At 40.1% G+C, this 7,314-nt stretch overlaps 1 long non-coding RNA gene across 1 annotated transcript; it reads left to right on the plus strand.

The window, feature by feature from the left end:
• The first annotated feature begins 345 nt into the window (after positions 1-345).
• On the plus strand, positions 346-4,988 carry LOC109364793. Its single transcript, XR_002110593.1, has 3 exons — positions 346-625; positions 3,854-3,956; positions 4,885-4,988. It is a non-coding gene; the product is annotated as an uncharacterized LOC109364793 (long non-coding RNA).
• The last annotated feature ends 2,326 nt before the right edge of the window (positions 4,989-7,314 follow it).

Raw genomic sequence — 7,314 nt, forward strand, 5'->3', positions numbered from 1 at the left:
GAATCAAAGAATCATAAAATATCTTGTGTTGTAAGAGATCTTAAAGCCTATCCAGTCCCAACCCTGTGCCATGGGCAGTGCCACCCAGCAGCTCAGGATGCCCAGGGCCCCATCCAGACTGGTCTTGAGTGCCTCCAGGGATGGGATACCCACAGCTTTTCTGGGCAGCTGTGCCAGGGCCTCACCACCTTCTGAGTAAAGAATTTATTCCTAACATCTAACCTAAATTTCCCTTATTTTAGTTTAAAGCCATTCACCCTTGTCCTATCACTGTTAAACCACAAAAAAAGCGAGTCCCCCTCCTGCTTATAAGTTCCCTTCAAATAATGGAAGGCTGCAGTGAGGTCTCCTTAGAGTCTTCTCCAGGTTTAACAAGTCCTACTCCTTCAATGTTTCTTCATAAGAGAGGTGCTCCAGACCTCTCTGTGGCCCTCCTCCACTTCAGCAGTTCCGCATTCTTCCCGTATTGGGAGTTCCAGCCTGGATACAGAATTCCAGATGGAGCCTTACAAGGGCAGAATGAAGAAGGACAATCACCTGCCTCTCCCTGCTGGCTGCCCATCTTTTGACGCAGTTCAGGATACTGTTGGCCTTTCAGGCTGCAAACGGACACTGCTGGCTCATGGTAAGCCTTTCATCTACCAGCACCCCTAAGACTTTCTCAGAAGGGGTACTCTCAAGGAATTCTTCTTCTAGCCTGTATACAGATTGCCCCAACCCAAGTGCAACACCTTGTACTTTGTCCTGTTAAACCTCATTAGGTTCTTGTGTGCCCACTTTTTCAAGCCCTTTTCAGGTCCCTTTGAATGACATCCCTCATTTCTATTGTGTCAACTGCACCACTCAGCTTGGTCTTATCCGCAAAGTTTCTGAGGGTGCGCTCAATCTCATCATCTATGTAATTGATAAAGATGTTGAAGACTCAGTTCCAAGACAGAACCCTGGCAGACACCACTCATCACTAGCCTCTACCTGGACATAGAGCCATTGACAATAACCCTCTGGATATGATCATCCAACCAATTATTTATCCACCCTTTGAACACATATATCTCTAACTTAGAGATAAAGATGTGATGCAGGACCATGCTAAAGGCCTTGCAGAAGTCCAAGTAGATGACAGCAGTTGCCCTTCCTTTGTCCACCAGATTGGCGAGGCACAGTCTGCCCTTGATGAAGCCATGCTGGCTGTCTCAGATCACTTCCTTGTCTTGCATGTGTCTTAATATCTCTTCCAAGAGGATATGCTCCATGAAATTCCCAGGCGAAGTGAGGCTCACCAGCCTATAGTCCCCAAGATCTTATTTTCTCCCTTTCTTAAAAATGGGAGCAATGCTTCCTCTTTTCCGGTGACTGGGAACTTCACCTGACAGCAACAATTTTTCAAATATGATGGAGAGTGGCTTGGCAACTACATCATCCAGTTCCTTCAGAACCCTGGAATGCATATCATCCAGCCTCACAGACTTGTACACAGTTTCATGAGGCAGTCTCAGACCTGCTCTGCTCCTAGAGTGGGAGGAATTTGCTTAGGGATACAAAGGAATGGGAATCTTAACTTGCATTGAAGATTGAAGCAAATAATTCATTGAGTACCTCAACCTTCTCCATGTCTGAGGAGGCCAGCTCTTCCTTTCAATTTATCAGACAGGGTACAGTCTCCTTTGTCTGTCTCTTCTGTCCAATGTATCTAAAAAAACCCTTGTTGTTGTTTTTCACATCCCTCACCAAATTAATTCCATGTGCACTTAGGCTTTCCTGATCCTATCTCTGCACATCTGGACAGTATCCCTATATTCTTCCCAGGACACCCATTCCTTCTTCCAGTGCCTGTACTTTTCCTTTTTTCTCTCACCCTGACCAGCAGATCCTTGCTCAGCCATTCCAGTTTCCTGCTTCCTCTGCTTGATTTTTTATGCTGGGGAATGGAGAAACCTTGTGCTTTCAGAAGGGCATCTATAAAGAGCCACCAGCTCTGTTCCGTTCCTAACAGGAAGCTTTTTTTAATTTTTGCATGTTTTTACCCTCAGTAAAAGTTGAGAATATTTAACAATTAACATTTTCTGAGATTAAGGACTAGGACACGGACATGAGAATCTTGGCCAATGTTTAAATGAATGTGAACTTTTAGCAAACTGTGGTACCAAAGGGATCTACTTCTATCTTTGGGTATATAAGCTGAGGAGAATCATGAGGTAGAGAAGCAACACTAGGATATTTTTCTAGTAATAGAGACAATTATTACAAATTCTGAGCAGCTTTGGTGCACTTATTTCAAAAAGGATCATAAAAGTAGAGAGTTAATATTTTGGATAACAACAATGGTAGGAGTCATCTCACCTAATTTCAGCTACCAAAAACCTAGGTACCCAGTCCAAAAGAAGAAGGTAGCCCATGGAGGCAGGTAGGTGTTTCCAAAGAATGATTCATCTCATCCTGAAAGAAGTGTCTAAAATGAACTGGATGAGTAATCTGAATGAATCATATTTCCCCATTGACTCCAAGTGGACTGTAGAAACCAATCTTCAACTGGATGCTTCTCATGTTTATGTAGCAGAAGATACATCTGATCCCAAGCAACTGTGCTGTCTTACGTGAATTTAATTTGACCAAAAGAAGCCTTCAGTTGATTCCATTATACATATCTCCCTGAGGAGACACGAGGGTTTGGAATAAATCTAATGAAGGATATGGTAGGTTCTTCATCACATGAAAACCCCAGACTGAGAAATCTGCCTTTACAGTAAAATTTGAGTGTGGTATAGGAAATATTAGTGAAATCATATGCCCCATGTGCCCCAGCTTATGGTGTTCAGACTAGATGACTGAAGAATAATCCACCCTAGCTTTCATTTCTACCTCATATGTTACTCACTGTTTATATAGTGGTAACCCTCAGAGAGATGGGTATATGCAAAGCATGAGATAAACCACTGGACACAGCAAAATTGAATTTGAGGGCTTTCCTTGACACAAAGATAAGTGTTTGCAGATTTGTGAAGGCTATTTAAAATAGCCTTGCTTACTGCATGGTTCTAGTCCTATGTCCTAAAGAAACTAGCCAGCTGTTTCCAGTGAGGAAAGCAGGATCTCCTGGGTTTAGACATGTTTCTGCATTGGCATTCCTGGTTTGAAAATCAACACTGATTATTGCCTTTACAGATAATCAGCCTCTAGTGAAGCCTACAAGTTAATTATATGAGGGCAGCTAATCACTATTCACAAATAATTACTGTTGTAAATTCACAGATGTCACATCCCTCGACAAAAGTGTATTTTTAGTGGTGGAGCACACTGGCCTTTCTTGGCCCTGTTTGATCTAAAATTACCATTAATCAACTTTTGGCTCTATACATGCAGTATCCCCCACAAACAGGTAATTACAGTAAATTTCTAGAATAAAAGAAAAAAGTTTGATTGAAAATTCCTTGCTTCCAACCTTCAGTGGCTGGTCGCTCGTTTCTTTTGGTATTAAATCTATTACTCATTAGTCACACTGAAAGCCAAGGATGTGTGTGCCTAGAAATGTGTCATTTTCCCAAGCACATGAATACGTCAGTACAGGCTATTACCTCTCCCTACACACCTGGCCTCTCATAAAAAGGATGAAACATAGGCTGCATGCAAAGTGCTCTGTGAGGCAGGAAAATCATCATAGAACTCTTCCATAAGCTGACATATTTTACAGTGGTGGCCTTCCTTGTATGTTCGAGAGAAAGGATATATTTAGCTGTTATACTACAAGCAAATTATATGGAGGAAAGCAATATTTCAAATTATTACCACTTAGAAACCATCAAAATAGTTACAAACAAACATAAACAAACCTACACATCTTGTTGCTCTCTCGAAGTTTAGAGAAATCGTTGGAACCTCAATGCTAGAAGGCTTATTTAGCTGAAAAATGCTGTATCCTGTGGATGTCAGAAATTCTGTGAAGCTACAAACTGTGGCTGGTAAGTTTGAAATAAATTATAAATGCTTGTTTTACCAAAACAAACAGCATTTTCCTCTTCACTTCCCTACCTCCAACAAAAAAAAAAAAATATGGCCACACATGCATGGAAAATCTTGCTTCTCTCCCAGCTAACAACTTCAGTTGAAGGATACTATTTGCTTGTTGCTCAAGATATTCACTGCAATTTGTGGGGCTTTTTTCCCCATTATCAATCAGTGAGCACAGGGCAAATTGATGTAAGGCATAATTTTCCAGCTCTGAAGCTTCTGCAACACATTTTAGTAGACAGTGGTAATGTGTAAAATGCTGTTGCTCTTGTTGACAAAGAGCATTTCGTAATCAGTGGAAGATAGTTTTTGTAGGGTCAGCCCTGAGGTAATCAAGTTGCAGCATGGAGGACAACCTACATAGCAAAGCCTATCTGCTATTTTTTCAATATTTCTTACAAAGGCTTAAGATATGTGCCTCACTTCTCTGGCTGCTGCACTTTTCTGAGTATTTCTTGAACTTTTGAGGTTATTCAACAAGCTTTCTTCTTTTTTGACATACATCTAATGGCACAGGGCGAGAGTTGTAACAGAGTAGGCTACTTTTAACCGTAACTATTCCCTGCCTTTGCCATGCCTGTTGTCCCTATATCACTTTTACATCTCTGAAGTCCTCCCATGGCCCATATTTTCTATCTTAAAAAGTCCTGAATGCCCAATATAAGAAAAGGTAGCAGAACCTCTTATTCTAGGAGTAAAACCTGGTTTTGTGATGCTTGTCTGTAAGAAGTTCTCAGTCAGAGGTAATTGGACTTGTACCACACTCCTCACTGGTGCCACCACAACCATGTTTGCTTAGGGGTACCTAGCTTTGCAGGCAAATTACAAGTCCGCCCCAACAATGCACAACTTCACCTCCATGTCTCTGTCTTTCCACAGCATGCAGTGCAGTGTCCCAGAATAAAATCAATACCTGCAAATGCAGTCCAGCAGTGCCTGCAACTAAGAAGAGGAGCATTTTAACTATTAAAATAACGTTTGTGTTGATCCAAAAGTTCCAATGAATGCTGGTATTTGTGGTTTTCATACTTCAAATAATTTGCAAATAAATCAGTCAATAACAGGAAAAGCCTGAGTACCAAGTCTCAGGAATAAAAACTCCCATTCTTAGACAGTGAAAATAAGTAAATGTTATGTTCACATCTCACAAAAATGCACTCAAGTTTTGCAACTTTGGGTCTTTCTTGTTTGGTTGGTTGATTGGTTTTGTTTTCAGTTGGAAGAATAGAAAGGACTTGAAAAATATTTCCATTAAGAAAAAAAATTCTGTTCATTCCCTAGTCTCACCTTTCTGGGCTGCTCTGTTGATTTTGATTTTGGAGGTCTACAACAACTACAGATATGCCTATATCTATATGGGAACCAGCTTTCTTTTATAACTGGTGGCCCATAACAAGTGCTGAAACACAACTGTCACGTGAGATGCTTACTTTGCATCTTCAATTTGCTATTATTTTTCCTTTCAAAACTCTTGTGGCAGTCCCTGATGGATTTTTTTTTTTTCTCTCAGTCCTTCTGCCATGTTCTGTCCTCACATGTATTTGTAAAAACTCTGGATTCCACAAGGTAATTTTTTGTCATAGCAAATCACCGTAACAGAAGACAAAGAAGTTCATAGCCTAACCCACTCAGTGGGATGGGTGACTCAAACAGTGATAACTGATGAATCACCCAAAAGTCACTTAGAGTACTCTTTGCATGAGCATTCAGAGAGGGAAGGAAACCTTTTGGTAATAGGTAGTTCTTCACTTTCTGTGTCAGTCCTGAAAGTCAGTTAATGACACTGTGACACAGAAGGAAGAGAAAGATTGGCTGTGAGGTTTTCAGGTTTGTTAGTCAACTGAGATCACAGTCATTACAGATCCAGGAGTTGTCACTCTATTACCTCTCTGAAGATTATTTTCAACATGACCTTTTAACTCCAACTTAGTCATAATGATTGTCTCCATACCACTTGAAAAGTCACCTGGCAGGAGACAATGTAGTTTCTCAGCTAAAACAGTAGAAATTCACTGGTATTGAGAAAACTGAATATTATACCAGACACAGGCAGGAAAAAATAAATGAATCTGAAAACTATTACTAAATTTTTTTTTAAGATTTACTCTTTACTATCTCTTGTAATGGTTTGGCCACTCTTTCTCCAGCACTCAAAAGCACAACAGATATTTCATTAACCAAACTGACTTGGCCATTTATTGGAAAAGTCAGTCATTTGATTCATAAGGGGCTATGTTACTCCTGGGCCTAGAGAAAATCTAGCACAACTTTTAAATAATTTGTCCTATCTGGAAGCATATTCACAGGACCTTTCCATCAAGACTTCTAGGGCCCTTCTTTGGCATAGCCAAGGATTTCAGCCCAACTGCGCCATGAAATTATTACTCACCCTTCTTTCTCTTAACATCTTTAATTCCATCAACCTGTGCCTGCAAATCTACAAAGTATCTTGTTTTGCTACTGCCCTCCTTCAGCATAGATCTGGCAAACTTTCCCTTGTTGCTTATAGTCATCTTTTGAAAATGGCTTACCGGCCTCCTTTCACATTATCTAGTAAAGAGTGCCTATTTGTCATTTCCTAAAGTGACTGGAATCTCTATCCTCAAAAAGAGTGTTTTTGCCTCATTTTCCTGGATTGCCCTTCAGTTCATCTGCACCTAAATTACTCATTACTGACGATCCCTTACCTTGCCTGTACCTCATTACAATGCATGTCATTCATTTCAGATCTAAATTTATCTCTCCTGCCCACAGACATAGTATTACCTGACTGCAAATTACTGAAATCAGAAAAGCTGAATCCCATGTCTGAGGTTATGGAAAAATTAGTACATGTTAAGAATAATCCCATATAATTAAAACCTTTCTGTTCTATTTTTGTCATGTTCCTCATGTAAAGTATCAGTTACAAACTTTACAGATCAGTGTCAAAAATATTAGATTTTGGCAGTTTCAGAAAGTAGGGTAGGCCACAAATTGTCCCAGACTGCATAGCTGAAATTAATGAGATTCAGAGTTTGTTTCTAGGTCATTCACCTCATATACACTCTGGGTTCCAGTTTCTGAAATTCATGACTATCTAAAGCTGGTCTGTGCACATCCAAAGGTAAATGATGTTACCCCAATTAAATCTTTAAGGTGTAATCAGTGTGGCCAATCTCTGAATGCTTGTGCAAATGGAAATTCAGTGTTCTTTTATAAGTGATACAGCTTTTTGAATAAGAAGAGTTTTTAGTGGCTCTGTGGGGTATAATGTGATTTATGGAGACTGAAGGGTTTTGTAGCAGATGGTGAATCGTTTCTCTCAAA

Source organism: Meleagris gallopavo, chromosome 1, assembly GCF_000146605.3.
Source record: "Meleagris gallopavo isolate NT-WF06-2002-E0010 breed Aviagen turkey brand Nicholas breeding stock chromosome 1, Turkey_5.1, whole genome shotgun sequence".
Classification (NCBI taxonomy): Eukaryota; Metazoa; Chordata; class Aves; order Galliformes; family Phasianidae; genus Meleagris; species Meleagris gallopavo.